Genomic DNA, 15398 nt, shown 5'->3' with positions numbered 1-15398 from the left:
TCCAGTCAACCGCTTTGCTAATTCTGAGGATGGGTCGCTTCTTTATGAAGTGCTCCAAATTGGGAAGTACCCCATGTGTCTTGTCGAATGTCCACGAGGCGGTGGTGGCAAAAATGACTTGTTTGGTGGCGCAGGGGGGATCGGCTATGGTGTCTAGATTGGTCTTTGTGCGTGCCTATTCTGGTAGAGAGAGATATCGCTGATCAGGTCCGGGTCGCAGTCATCCGTGGCTTCCAGGAGTAGGGAGGCAAGGGATATGTGTCTGTATTGTAGGCCCAGTATACGAGTGGCGGGCGTTGAAGTCTCCTTCGATAAGAAGCTGGTTATTGGGTTATGTGCGTTGGAGCTTCCAGTGTCCGGTCGGATGTAAACGGAAACGCTGAGGATGCACTTGAGGCGGTCTGCTTTTGCGCACAGCCACAGCCTCGCTGGTGGCGTCTAATTAGTGGTCTCAGTTCTGCCCTTCGTGATTTCGACGGGGATCTTTTAGCGGCCCTGCCTGACGGCCACTTCCTTGACGAGCACAATTTCCGAAGGTGGTCCTCAGTGTACACTGTTATGGTGATCGAGTTAGCCCTAGTGCTCAAGTGTACCGTGAAAAATGCTCAGGACTTTCCACAGTCTGTCGTCTCGAGTGAGGCAGCCAGGGGCTTGCACGGGCAATCAGTGAAAATGCACTTCTGCGCCAGTTGAACCCATCTGCATTTTTTTTTCGTCGTTGTCATATTTGTTGTGCTTCTTCTGCGACGGAGCGCGGCACACGCTTGCTGCTTTTTCCTCAAGGTTGCGGCGTCGACGGAGCAGCTGCCGAACGTGTCCCCGGAAGCTCGGTCCCGCATCGCGGCCAGACGCGCCCGTAACCACGAGCTCATCGCCGAGATCAGCGCCACCCTGCTGCAAGTCGAAGCACTTCGCATGAAGCGAAGACTCCTCATGAAGCAGCACGAAGCTGCTGAATAGAGCGTGTGTACTTGCGTCGCGCTTCTGAGTTGCACAATAATTGGCCACAAGGTAGAGACTTCGCGCTACGTGTTTTCGGCGTCTTTACACTGTGTCCCTTTGTTGCGCGTCTCAGCAGCGCGATTTCTCATTGGTCGATATCAATTAGGCCGAATTCTTGAGTTGTTCAACAATAAACATTGGCTTCTTCGTAAGATTCGAAAGAAACATGCGTGTAGATTGCTTCAATCAATCAACCAATCAGTCAGTCAATCACTCATTCAATCAATCAATCAATCAATCAATCAATGCTTTTTTTTCGCCTCTGAGAGGAGCGGGGTTGCGGAGAAAAAGTCGCACGTTACAGCATGTTCCATCTTCACAATATCATTTACGAAATGAACCTTGAACAGAAAAATAAACATTCGGTAGCAGCAACAAGAGAAAAGGAAAAATTAGAGGAATACACGAGCACATTCTACAAGAAGCGGTGCATTTCAGTAAAAAGAAAAAAAAGGGCACCGATGGAAATATTGTCAGGTAAAAAAAGAACAGGAACAACAGGAAAAGTGCTCGCAAAGCCTAACCCCTCTCCCCGAACACAGGCACACGCACCACCACCACGACGACGACAAAAGCTTCATAGTTTACTCGGCACACCAAAAAAAAAATGCAGGTATGCAGGTATGCATTTATCTGTGCCCTATATAGGCATGTAGATATATTACCCAGTGCAGTATATTAATGCCTTGTAAGGAGCGTAAATGGCGTTTCGAGGATTTCCAACTGTACGTAATGACAAAGCCTGTTATACGTAGTGGCAGAGGCAGGGGCCTATTGGTTTACATTCTTTTTTGGCTGCCCCACCATACTTTTTGTACGTAATGACAAAACATTAAAAAAATATAGAGTACGTTCTCGACAAGTCATTTCATACGAGAGGAAAGTTTATATACCGGAGTGATACAGCAAGAGCTTTCCAAAATTCCTAAAACTATTGTGGTTGAAATAGGAGGAAAATCTTTAAATCTTTTCAGGAACACAATATCCCCAGGGGCGGACGTTATGTATATAGAATGTACACACATTAGCCTACTGATGAACTGATATTCAGTATTTAACATTTTACTTATCCATCTGCGGTGGAAAGGGCCAATGATGAGTTTGTAGCCACGCGCAAGAAGATGCCATATCAGTTTTTGAACCTAAGAAAAACTGCGCAAAGAAAACCGTTGATTTATTTCGCACAAAACCGTAAAGGCCGGAATACATGGAGCGTTTTTGAGGCGATTTTCGCCCGACGGCGCAGATTTGACGCCCGGCGTCAAGAAAAACGCCCGCCGCCGCCGATCAGGAACGGCTAGATTTTGACGCGGCGTGCGCGCGTCAGACGCTACCGGAAGTGCCTGCCGGACTCACTTCCGTCTGTATTCGGCGGCAGCGGCCAGCCGTCTCAGCGTCCCTTGAGCACTTCGCTCGCGTTATTCACCCTCCTCCTTTCTTAATTGCCAGATGGGGTGCACCTAGAATTTCCTCTTTATTTTCTGCTTGTCTTCTATGTCCCTCATCTTCATGAGCAATAATCTTTTCTTTAACAGCAGAAGACGCCGATGTGCCCCCATGGACACTGGCCTTGGTCACAAGAATAGAAGCGGCGTGTTCTCCCTCGCAGTTATCTCCCTGCTTGCCGTCCGCTCGAAGTAAATGAAAACTGTTTTCAAAACTGGTTTTCAGCAACGAGAGCCACAAGCAGTGCACAGAACGAAGCTCACATATAGTGTCTGCCCAATCCGCACCGCCATTTCAGTCGCACAGGGTCGCCAGACGAAACAGTTCTGGCCAACTCTCTCCGCTGAACATCCACAAAAATATCGAGACAATACTAAACATACCTGAAAATGTGTATAGACATAACTGTAGGATATTTATTGCCTAATTTAATAATTATAACACAAGCAAACAACATATAAGCATTGATCGTTCATTTAGTGGTGGCCAAAACATTTTTGCCTTGTCTGGCCACACTGCGGCGGCGTTCGCCGCTCGTACGCCTCATGTAGCCTGGCCAGCGTCCCTCCGGCGCGTTTTTTTGTCTACGCGCGATAATCGCAGGAGAAAAACGCCCCATGTAGCCCCCGCTTAACAGAACGCGCGGCGCGCCTTGGAAGCTCAGCGCAAACGCAACGTCCGCCGGTGACAAGCTGCAAAGACTACACCAGGTAGAACTTACTATTGAAGACGTCCGCAAAGCAACCATCTGAAACTTAACAAACAGTTAGAAAACGTGCGGGGAAAATCAGTTTTCAGCTAGTTAGCGTCTCAAAACGGTCATACGGCCCGTCTAATGTCCGGGCAGAAAGACGCCTCAGAATCCGTCTTGTAGGTGCCGTCAACAAACTTTCAAAAGTGGGATACAGAAGACCTCTACCAGACGCCGTAAAAAAGTTTAGAAATGAACAACAGCAAGACCTTTTCTTTTAAGAATGTAGGTAGTCTAGAAGACGTTTGCACTACATAGCACTCGTTTTATACGCGCGAAGTTTTTTTTTTTTTCAGCGAATGAAGAGCTCGAGCATTGCGGGTCCACATCGCACTGTGCGCTGCACAACAACCCTGCTGCACGCTGTAAGCTTTATGCTGGCGTCAACGGCTGCTTTTTCGCGTAAATGAAAAGGAACATTATCAAAACAATACTCTTTCTTATGACAAATAAAGATCGTATCCAAAACACATGGCACAAGCAGCATTGAGCTGGCTGCAGTAAATGGGGCAGAGCATAAAAAAAAGAGCGTACCTAAAAAAATCGTACCAGATTAATTGTACAGTAGAAATCAAAAGCAGCATTACGACTGTAAGGGATCGATGGATGCCCGCGGCGTTGCGAGGACCATCCGTCCTTTTGTCGCTGTCCGGGTGCCCCGAAGCGGCGATCTCCTCGTTGTGTGTGTCGGCAAGAAGCGCACAAGGCGAGTCACTCAGACATTGACCAGCCAAGGCCACGATGGGGACACGTTTTCCCGGAACCGCCCGAGGTCCCGTTTGCGGGAACGATGCGGGAGGCGCGGGTAGGGTCGCACGGTTTGCCAATTGTCCTCCACGGAGGGAGCGCTTCGCGCCAGAGGCGCCAAAAGCGGTGGGAGCCGTCCACCCCCTCCGACCACCCCCTCGTCCTGACATAGCAAACATAGTCTTGGTTGGAAGGTTGGTAGTCACTAAATAAAGACTTAGAGTACCGGCACTCTTTTCTCCTATTTTTCTGTGCCGCCGCCACGATCATTGTTTGCATCACGTGATATTTGTTTACACTGGGACGGTTCATGGGGGCTGCCATTTTGTGGCTTATGCGTTTTCAGTCGGGCAACTGTGGTAGTCCTAGTGCTGCGACGCTGCGAGTGCTGCCGTTGACCGACTCAGTGACCAGGGATTCCGCGCCTCGCAGCATTTTAGCTGCACAAGAGCATACGAGGATGCCGTTTTGCTGCGTTGTTGGCTGTTTCAACTCGCAGAATTATGGAAAACGCTTCATGCGCTTTCCTCCATGCCGTACGGCTACGATTCCCGCCGCAGCGCAGGGTGGCTAACAGCGTTGTTTACAAAATGGCCGGGCCAAAGTTAGCGGCGAGGTCGCCGAAGCGGCAATCTGGCAACAATGATAAACAACAAAATGGCCGCCCCTGCTTACCGCCGTGCTGCAGTGACGGTACTCTAAGTCTTTATTTAGTGACTCTAGGTAGAGCCTTTGAAGGGTGAACCACACCGAACAAGACTGCTCCAGGCGCTCGCTCTTGACTGGGAGCAATTAAGCGTGACGTACTGCAGGCAAGGACGCGGCAGGCTCTGTGGCTGCTCCAACGCCCGAGGACGTTGTATTTCAACAGCTCTCGGAAAACGGCCTCGCATAACAAACGCAGCCGAACAAAAGGGATGTCGCCGCACGTTCAATGACAGCAACGGCAGGGTTTGTGTCACTCCCCGGATTTCGGGGGACGCCTGTCAGCAGTCGGCGTGAAGACGAGTAGCATAGGAACGCGGTTCAGCGCTTCAGTTTGTTGGGAGCCGCCGGGATCACGAGTCTTAAGGAAGCCGGCGACACGTGTGTTGACCAGAGGCGCCATGAAATCAAGTATTCGGACAGCAACACGAACGTGACCGACAAACGACTCAGGGGCTTCGCCTTGTAAAGGAAGCCTGGGTACAACCGAGGCATGATATTGGCTAGCCATACAATAGCACACGTGCTCAGTAACCGCGTACATCACATACGTGGCGCACAGTAACGAAGTGATAACACGTGGGATAAACTTTGGCCCGATGCAACACTTCGCTTCCAACAAGGTCAGAATCTGTCATAGGTCAGACGGTCTGGCTTCCGCTTATCACGAGCGGTGCGCCAGTGTAGCACAGATGAGCCAGCATCGCTTTGATCCGACGTTGATGCACTTTGGGCTCGACGTGCGAGTGCAGAACCGTCACTTCGACACAGCACTGGCCGGTTTGAGGCAGGTGGAAGGAAACGTTCACTTTCGAGCGGGGAGCCTGCAAGTGGTAAAGGGACATCATTTTCTTTCACAACAGGAGGCTTTACACAAGAATGTCGCAAGTGGTCCCCATGCACAAACCGTGTCTGTCCAACCACAATGTAAGTCATTGCCGATTTCACATCCACGACCTTGCCTGGCCATCGTCAACTGGAGTGCGTTCAGGCAGGCTGTAGACGAGGCGGCCGCCTCAGGCGCCCCCTTTTTCACGAGTTTGGTCCGGAGCGCCCTCGCAGCCACCCGAAGAGCAGAAGTGAGGGCGGGGCAGCCCACACCTGACAACAAACTGCTCGAGCTGCGCGAAAAAAGGGATCGCGCCGAGCGAAGGGCGCGACGGACCGACAGGGCCGCCGACTGGACGGTCTACAACCGCCTGGACGCGGCAGCTCACCGCCACGCCAACAAACTATACCGTCGGCAGTGGGCTTCATTATGCCAAAGGATGGAGGAAGACGCCAGCTCGCGGAGGCTGTTTGAAACCTTGCGGCGCATCACGGAGCCACAGGCAAACCCGCAGCCGCTTGCTGCCCTGGCAGCATCCAGCGGGCTCAGCGACGAAGAGCTCGCGAACGGTTTGCCTACCGGTTCGCGCAGCCCAGCCCCGCAGGTGCAGCTAGCATGGCTGCACCCGAGAGCCCCAGAAGCGGTGCCACTCCCTCTCACGTCACCTCGAAAGGTCCCTGCGACGCACCTTTCACAGCGGCGGAACTGAACAACGCGCTGCAGCGCGTTGCCGCCGCCGATCGGCACCCGGACCGGACGGGGTGACATATCAGATGTTGCGAAACCTGGATGCGGAGCAACGACAGATCCTCATGCAGCAGATCAACCTGGTGTGGGAACGCGGGGAGCTACCGGAGGACTGGCGCACCGCGGTCGTCTGTCCTGCCCGGAAGCCAGGGCGCCCACCTACGGAGCTGAGCGGATACCAACCTGTGGCACTAACATCGGCGGAGGGTAAGCTCATGGAGCATATGGCGTTGCAGCGTTTGAACGAGCGAGCTGCGGATGCTGATTTGTTTGACGAGCGGCAGAAGGGTTTCCGTGGGATGCAATGCACGGCTGATTCGATTTCGGACGTTGTCACGGCGCTGGAGCACGCCAGGGCGGCAGGACAGGTAGCGCTGCTGCTGCTACTGGACGTCTCGAGCGCTTTTGACAACGTCCACCGTGCACCAATTCTCGCGGTGCTTGAGGGGGCCGACCGGTGTGAGCGGGCGCCTTTTGCAATATGTTCACCGCTTCCTGAACGGGCGCACCATGGATGCGCGTACGAGTAGGGGGCAAGTTCTCCGAGCCTCGTCCGGTGGAACTGGGCGTGCCGCTGGGCTCTATCTTATCCCCGTTTTTGTTTAACGTGGCCATGTCGGTGGTGCCGGCCGGCATCCCCACGAGCGGCTGACACGCACACGGACGACATTTCTCTGTGGTGCCGGGGACCACCGGGCGAGGCGCTCCGCGTGCGGGAGTGCCTTCAGGGAGCGCTGACAGCAATTGACGCCTGCTTGCACGGCTTAGGTCTGTCGCTAAGCGCGGACAAATCGGTAGCCATGGCTTGCGCTTCACGCTCGCGCGCGCGCCTTGCGCCACTGTCACTGGACGGGACTCCGATTCTTTGGAGTAAATCGGTGCGGTACCTTGAACTGGACATCGGCTGGCGCCTTTCCTTCCGCCCCGCGGCGACCAAGGTCTGTCTGCAGATGAAGAGGATCACCGCCGCCGTGCACAAGCTCACCGCTCGAGGCCAGGGCAAGCCGCGCTGCGACTGTGCAATGCCGCAGCATTGGGGGTGGCACTCTACGCGTTGCCGCTCGTCTCGGTGCGCAAGCCGTGTTGGAGGAAACTGGAGCTCCAGCACCGCAAGTCCCTGCGCGTGTGTCTCGGCCTGCCGAAGAACTCCCAGTGCGCCGCAACGCTGGCCGAGGCAGGAGCGTGGCTTCCCCAGTTCCAAGCAGCGCGCAGGGCGCTGCATCACATCGACCGGCTCCATCGCGCACCGGACGGCGGCTCGCTCCTCACGAATGGGTGCGGCGCTGCAGGAATACGAGCGCCTCACAGAAGCCCATCCCCCCCCCCCCCCCTACGGCCCCTGCCCGACGTGGCCTGCTGCCTCAGAGAGACAGCGAGAAATCGTCGGCATAGCGGGAAAGCGAAACACACCCCTGTGCGCTGTGCAGCAGCTGACCAGAGCCGTCATACACGAGGAGCTTCAGGACCATCTCCTCGTGTACACCGACGGCTCAGTGGTCCGCGACAGCCGCTCCATCGCAGCGGCGGCTACCATATACCCGCCCTGCGGCTGCACAGCCAGACACACACCACCTTCCTGGGCTCCTCCACCACGGCGGAGCTGATGGGGATCCAGCTGGGATTGGACCTGCTGCTCTCCATCGTCCCTCCGCCACCCAGGAGTGCTCTGCTGTGCGACTCCCGCGCCGCCCTCACCCGCCTGCAGTGCAACGGCCGTGGTACCCCACTAGTGCGCGACATTCGCGCAAGCATCGAGTGCCTAGCGCAGAAAGGATGCGTTGTGCGTGCACAGTGGGTGCCCGGCCACTGCGGCATCGCCGGCAACGAGGAAGCTGACGACCTCGCGACCACCGCACGCCAGCTACCGCCAAGTGATCTTCCCCTTGCGCTGGAGGACGTGCGTGCGGCCATTCACGAACATCTCCGAGGGCAGCACCCCGACCCACGCATCGTCGGAGGTGAGCGCATCGCCAGCATCAACGGCTGCCGCGCTCTTTCGCGGTCGCAACGCGCAATGATCCCTCGCGCGCGCATCGGCTGCGGGTGGCCCGGGGAACGACGGGTGCGTCAAGGACTCGCGACGAGTGATGTGTGTGATGGATGCGGTGCAGTGGAGACACTGGAGCACCTGCTCCTTCGCTGTGCCGCGTACGCCGATGCTCGTCGCGATATGCTCGTGGCTATACAGGGCGCTGGGCATACTCCCAGACTCGCTCAAGACGCTATTGTGGCCGCAGGGCAGTGCACGCACCCGTGAGCGAACTATGGTGAGCCTCTGTGCATTTCTCGAACAGACGGGCTTGACGTCCCGTCTGTTTTGAGCCAGGTAGTGATGTGCTGTGACCGAACGCTCCGCGTGCACTACCTTGGACGTTTAACAGCTGGGCGCCCCACCCCAGCTGTTGTGTGCAAAGTGTTGTGCGCGTGTGTTTTTATTTTATTTTTCCTTCTTGATTGTACACGCGCAGAACCTGGACAACTTTATTGTTACCATTTGTAAATAGTGTATATATGACTACTCCTATGCCCTTTCTTGCTGTCCCCTCACCTCTTTCATTCCTCTCTTCATACTGCCTGCTTTCCTTTATTTCCGCTGCCCCAGCTCAGGTGCCGCCGCCAAAGTGATGGCAGATACCGGGGTTAGCAAAACTCTTTTAAGTTCCTTTTTTATTATTTTTATCGATAAACACTTACGACTACTACTACCTTGCCTGGACGCCAATTCACCTGTTGCCCACGTACTGAACGTAAAAACACTATCCCCAACAGAAAATACTCTAGGTGAACTCGGATTGTTTGCTCTGCGTGCATTCCTGTCCGATTTGGTATCAGTTGCATCTTGCAGATTTGGTTTAAATAACGACAACCTTGTACGCAACTTCCTCCTGAAAAAGAGTTCACCTGGTGTTTGGCCGGTGAATGTATGCGGAGTTCTATATGCGAGTGGAAAATTATGGATTCTGTGCTGCAGTAACCAGACTCACACATAGACTTGATTCACAGAGACTAGAATAAGACAGGCGCAGGACAGACGCCAGTAACTAGGGGCTTGTTCAGAGAAGCGATAGCTGAGTCGCAATTCCAAGTCTCTCAACAAAACTTTTATTTCGCCGATCTTCTAGCAATTGCTTTAACAGCGACTGTTTGCAATGTTTGGACAGCCTGTTCTGCCGAACCGTTCAACTGAGGGTGGTAGGGCGGAGTAAGTGCGTGCTTAACCCCGTTTTCCAACAGAAAGTCCTCAAACGTTTTATTTCCAACCACCTGGAATAAGAAGCTACAGCTGAAAGAAACATCGTGGTTACAAATGTACAAATGTACCCTCTTCCAACTGCTTGTGCACCACTTCCAAGATGAAAGCGGTGCTAGTGGCCCCACAGATTTTGTGCTTTGACAAATTTCACACTGCTTCACAGTTTGTTCTAGGCAGTTCTCTATTTGTGGCCACCAAGCCATTGACCTTACGAGTGCTTTCATCTTTGTAATGACAATGTGTTGCTCAAGCAGCAAACACATGACTTCAATTTTTCCGCTGCTGGCCTACAAGCAGCAGCAACGTGCGTAGAAAAATACGTCAAGAAAAGAGGCCTCGCCTGTTCAACGGAGAAGTCTGAGCTCCTGAGAGTCAGGCGAGGAAGGCGATCGGAGGAATATCTCAACGTCATCCTCGAAGGGCAAAAAATACCGGAGAAAGAACTAATTAGGTTGTTGGGAATGTGGGTGCAAAGCAACCAGCGATGCACACACGCAACCGGCCTCCTCAAACAAGCAACAACGCAAGTCACCCGAATGATAACCCGAGTATCGCAAAGAAGAAGCGGTATGAGGGAGGGGCACGCGATAAAGCTGGTCAGAAGCCTCGTGATCAGTCGAGTAACGTACTCCCTCCCGTACTACAACACCAACAAGAGCGAAAGGGACCAAGCCGACGCCATCGTGAGGAAAGCCTACAAGACAGCTCTCCACCTGCCAGCCACCACATCAACGGAGAAGCTGCTGGCCCTCGGACTTCACAACTCGTTCGAGGAACTCAAAGAAGCGCAACTAGAGTCACAACGAGACAGGATCCAGCAGACGACCACTGGCAGAGCGCTCCTCGTAAGACTGGGGCATCAAGCAACGCTAAGAGCAGAGCAGAGAACAGCGAGTCTGCCTGATAATTTCCGCAACACCATCAAAATAGACTCGCTCCCCAAAAATATGGATCCATATTTACACGCAGCTAGGCGAAACGCCCGAGCGAAATACTTGGCAGTCAAGGCGAACACGGTCTGCACGGACGCCGCGATGTACCACCGGAGACGGGGAACAACGGAGCAAAAAGTCGTCGCGACAGTAATAGGCTCAGACCATAAGGATATCACTTGCGCGTCGGCACGGTACTGCACGGTAACCGAGGAAGAGGAAATGGCTGTTGCTCTAGCGGCCGTGGAGAGTTATCGCGCGAATAAGTCCTTAACAATCCTCTCAGATTCGAAAGAGGCATGACGTAACTACATTAACGGCATAATAGGCCATAAAGCGCTCCAAATCCTCCTCCATGCAGGCCTACTCAAAGATCACATTAGACACACCGTTTTCTAGATACGGGGCACATCGAGATAGAAGGCAACCAAAGGGTCGATAGAGTCGCTCGCGAGTACACTAACCGAGCACTCTTGAACGAAGACCCGGAAGACTTCTTGAGGGTAATCCCGACGTACTCCGACATTCTAAATTATTACAGAGGGACGAGACTAAAGTATCCTCCTCCCCACAACAAACTAAATCAACAAGAAGCAGTTTACTGGAGGAAGCTGCAAACCGGAACCTTCCCTAATTTACACATCCTTAACAAAATGTTCCCGAATCAATACAGGGACATCTGCCCATAGTGCGGTGCAACACCCACCCTATACCATATTACTTGGGAATGTGACAGAAATAAAGCATTCCATGGCTCACAAAATCTGAGTGCGGAGCAGTGGGAGAGTGTGCTCTCCAGCGGCAACCTTGGTCATCCATGCCCAGCGAGCGGCCAAACTCAGCGGTGCCCTGGAATAGGGGCGCCGACCTCTGCAAGACGGAGGGAGACATCTGCTTGAAGTTGAAGACCCCTGACCTCTGTCTGACCGAAAGACCTTGTTAGAGCAATAAAGTGTATCCTATCCTATCCTATCCGCTGCTGGGTGTACGCCATTCTTGTCTAGCTCGTGTCCCAAGAAACAAACACTTTCTTGGAAAAAATGACATTTGCCTGCGTTTACACGAATGCCGTGCTTACTGAGCGCTTGTAGCACTTGCTCGGAACGCTGATAGCACTCTGTCAGGTTTATGCCGACTATTAACTCATCACCCAGGTAGCCGCCGCGGTGGCTGAGTGGTTACAGCGCTCGGCTGCCGGCCCGAAAGACGCGGGTTCGATCCCGGCCGCGGCGGTCGAATTTCGATGGAGGCGAAATTCTAGAGGCCCGTGTACTGTGCGATGTCAGTGCACGTTAAAGAACCCCAAGTGGTCCAAATTTCCGGAGCCCTTCACTACGGCGCCTCTCATAGCCTGAGTCGCTTTGGGGCGTTAAACCCCCATAGACCAAACCAAACCAAACCATCACCCAGGTAACAGGCAGTTCCAGGGATGCTTTGTAAAACCTGGTCCATCACGGCCTGAAACAATGCTGGTGCGCTTTCCACTTCGTTCGGCAATCGCCGAAACCTGAAAAGTGCGATTTGCGTATTCACCGTGAGCAGTTCCTGTGCCGGCTCATCCAGCTGAAGATGCAGGTACGCCTTGGACAAATCCAGTAAAGTGAACATGGTTCCCCCAACCAGTGATGCGAATATGTCTTCTGGTAGGTACAGTGGTCGAGTTCAATTCCCCAATTTAGAGTGACTAATCTCCACATATCCTGACCTCTTTCCCCGCTTTTTTTGCCACGATCACTAGTGGTGTAGCTTAAGCACTGCACCCGACTCTGTACACCACACCAGCTTTCTCAAGGCCAAGCAATTCATAAGCCACTTGTTCGCGCAAAGCATATGGAACTGGTGTAGCCTTACAAAAGGTTGGTTGCGCATAGTTTTTAATTTGGATGATATATACCAGTGAATCCTTGGATAGAACCATAGCCTGGCACAAACATCACCGTACAGCTGTTCTCGGCTTCCGCTGCTACCATCTGCCTGCCACCCTGTACATTATCCACGTTGTTGCAACTGCTGCACAGCATTGTGCAGGTCAACTGTAAGAGCAGTTATCCAATCGCAACCTAGAAGCGTCGGCACGCCAGCTTCGTTTTCTTGTTTTGCAATTATCAGAGGCAGATCGTAGCTTCGGTTCTGATAAGAGACACTGACGTTCGCTACGCCTTTCACTTTGAGTGGAGTGACATTATAGACTCCCTATAGACGTACGTCGACTTTGGAACATGGGTAGTTTGGAAAATTTTCATTATGGTCGCAGCTGCTTCTGTGTCCAATTCCATCGGAATATCCTTGCCGTTTACCTTTACTTTAAGCACAATATGCGGAGAGCTATGAACCTTGTTCGTTGTACAAACTGGAAGCAAGTCGGTTGCAGGCACGATCTCCTCAACTTTGTGCATGACCTTTGCTTTGCACAGTTTTCGCTACATGACCTGGCTTTGAGCATTTGAAGCACGCACTTTTGAGAAAAGGGCAACTCACTGGTGCGTCCAGTGAGCCGCATCTATGATAGGTGCGAACACTGCCTTTCCTACGTTGCGTACTTGGGCTGTTTTTGGGGGCCCGCTGCTCGTTGCTAGCGGTCTTCTCCATAGTTGCGCGTCGCTTGCCTTTCGTGGTGTGTTCCCGATGCCAGTAAACGTCGGCAGGGCGGGCAGTTGACCCCTCCGGTAGCATTTATCGGGTGTCTTTCTGGGCAGTCTCCAAGGTGGTGGCGATTTTGCAGACTCGTTCCCAAGTGACTTCGTCGTTCGAGAGGGCAATAAGACGGCATCGAATCGAATCTGTTCCGATTCGAGCAATCAGTCGATCCCAAAGCGCTTCTTCCAAAAAACTTCCAAACGAGCACGTTGCAGCCAGTCTTTTCAGCTCAACGATGAACTGTTGCAGGCTCTTGTTCGGCTCTCGCTTTCCCTGGTAAAAGTGATAATGCTCGGTAACCACTGACCGTTTTGGAGGAGAGTGCTTTCGGAGAGCTTCTGTAGCTTCTTCGTACTTGATTTCCGTGGACTTCTACGGCAGCAGCAGGCTACGCAGAGTCATGTAAGCCTTTTCACCCAGGATTGTTAAGAAGACTTGCGACTTCTTACTTGCGTCTGTTCCGTTGGCATACAGGTCGAACCTTTCCACGTAGACGTCGATATTGCCAGAGTCTGGGCAGAACTCTGGCCAGAGATCCCAGGGTGGTGGTTATCATTGATGTCCTTGCTTGGCATGGCGTCGTAGCCGTTTCTGCAGGCTCGATCATTGCCTCTGCCCGAACGATCCCATCCTGGTCGTCATTTTTACCAGAGACGCCGTAAAGTCAAGTATTTATTCGGACAGCAACACGAACGTAACGAAAAGAAACGATTCAGGAGCTTCGCCTTATAAAGGAAGCCTGGGTGCAACGTTGGCATGCCATTGGCTAGCGATACAACGCACACGTACACACTAACCGCATGCTTCATATACGCGGCCCCCGCCGCGGTGGCTCAGTGGTTAGGGTGCTCGACTACTGATCCGGAGTTCCCGGGTTCGAACCCGACCGCGGCGGCTGCGTTTTTATGGAGGAAAAACGCTAAGGCGCCCGTGTGCTGTGCGATGTCTGTGCACGTCAAAGATCCTCAGGTGGTCGAAATTATTCCGGAGCCCTCCACTACGGGACCTCATTCTTCCTTTCTTCTTTCACTCCCTCCTTTATCCCTTCCCTTACGGCGCGGTTCAGGTGTCCAACGATATATGAGACAGATACTGCGCCATTTCCTTTCCCCCCCAAAAAAAACCAATTATATACGTGGCGCACAGTAACAAAGTGATAACACGCGTGATAAAACTTAGGCCCGATACAACAACGTCGGGGTGTTTTTGATGTCTTTTCTTGTGTTTTCCTTCTTATTTCGTAGGGGAGAGAGTGTGTAATACTATGGAAGTATTGGGCTAAATTATTTCGAAGCACTCATCTAGACGGCGGCGACTATTCATCGGTGCGGGCAGTGAAAGCATTCGAGTCACGTAGGGCTTTGCAAGCAGCTTGGTTCCTGCAAAAGGGGTCTCGAAGGAAATGTTCGACTTACAAACGCATACATGCAGCGGGGAAGTCGCCGCACTCGGCACTTTTCTCTCTTCCTTTCGTGCCTCAGGGTTACTGCAGTGACACCTGTTGATAATTTGGGTTTAATTATCGATCCGATTATATGGGGGTTATGCTTGTAATAACGCTCAAAGGGGCTAGAAGCAGTACTCGATCTCTAGCACCAGCGTGCCAGCCCTAGCAGTCAGAGCTGTGACCCCCAACCCGCGGTGCGGTAAGTCGCAACCACGGCGGGTTCGGGCCAGAGGGGACAAACACGAGTATTCTACTCGGGTGAGCGTTTATTGCTCCCGAGCAATACAAGCAGCAGCAAGTAACAAAGCAACCGCCGCAACGAGGGAGTGTTCCGCTCGCGCACAGGGGTGAAAAGCACAAAAAGGGTGGAACGCACACAAAATGGTGGGGGAGGAAGGTTCCGCTCACCTCGCGTGGCTCCTCGCTCGCGGCCCGCGGCGGTCAGTTCACACACGGTGGCCGGGCGATAACGGCAGCGGTCTCCGTGGCAGATCTGCGTCTGTGCGTATCAGAGGTTGCCAGACCAGCGAGCAGTTCGCAGAAGAAACGAGAAAATTCGTTTTAAAAATATTGACTGCATAGAATCAACTGAAAATTCGGGAAATTGTAATTTAACCTGTAGGGAATTAAAGGCGACAAGCAGTGTATGCGTGAAAATAGGCTGTCATGGCCCCTTTAACATTATGCAGCACGACGCAAGTGATGTCACCTGGTGAATGCGGCAGAACACTTGCAGCGATGCGCGGATAGGCTCGGCTCGCCACGTAGGGCGATGTTTTAAAATGTAATGTGTTTGCCTTCAGTCAGAACAGCCGCACAATAATACAGCCAAATGCCAGTTGAACAAACATTATTCGGGCCATCTTTTCAGTTAGACAAACCTTAGCGAAATCCTATGCAGA

At 52.8% G+C, this 15398-nt stretch overlaps 1 pseudogene; it reads right to left on the bottom strand.

Annotated features, from left to right (window-relative positions):
• Nucleotides 1–5292: 5292 nt before the first annotated feature.
• On the bottom strand, nucleotides 5293–13656 carry LOC144112784 (uncharacterized; annotated as a pseudogene).
• Between the last annotated feature and the right edge of the window lie 1742 nt (nucleotides 13657–15398).

This window comes from Amblyomma americanum, chromosome 1 (genome assembly GCF_052857255.1).
Source record: "Amblyomma americanum isolate KBUSLIRL-KWMA chromosome 1, ASM5285725v1, whole genome shotgun sequence".
In the NCBI taxonomy this organism is placed as follows: Eukaryota; Metazoa; Arthropoda; class Arachnida; order Ixodida; family Ixodidae; genus Amblyomma; species Amblyomma americanum.
The sequence above is the reverse complement of the archived record's forward strand: the minus strand, read 5'-3'. Positions and strand labels throughout refer to the sequence as shown.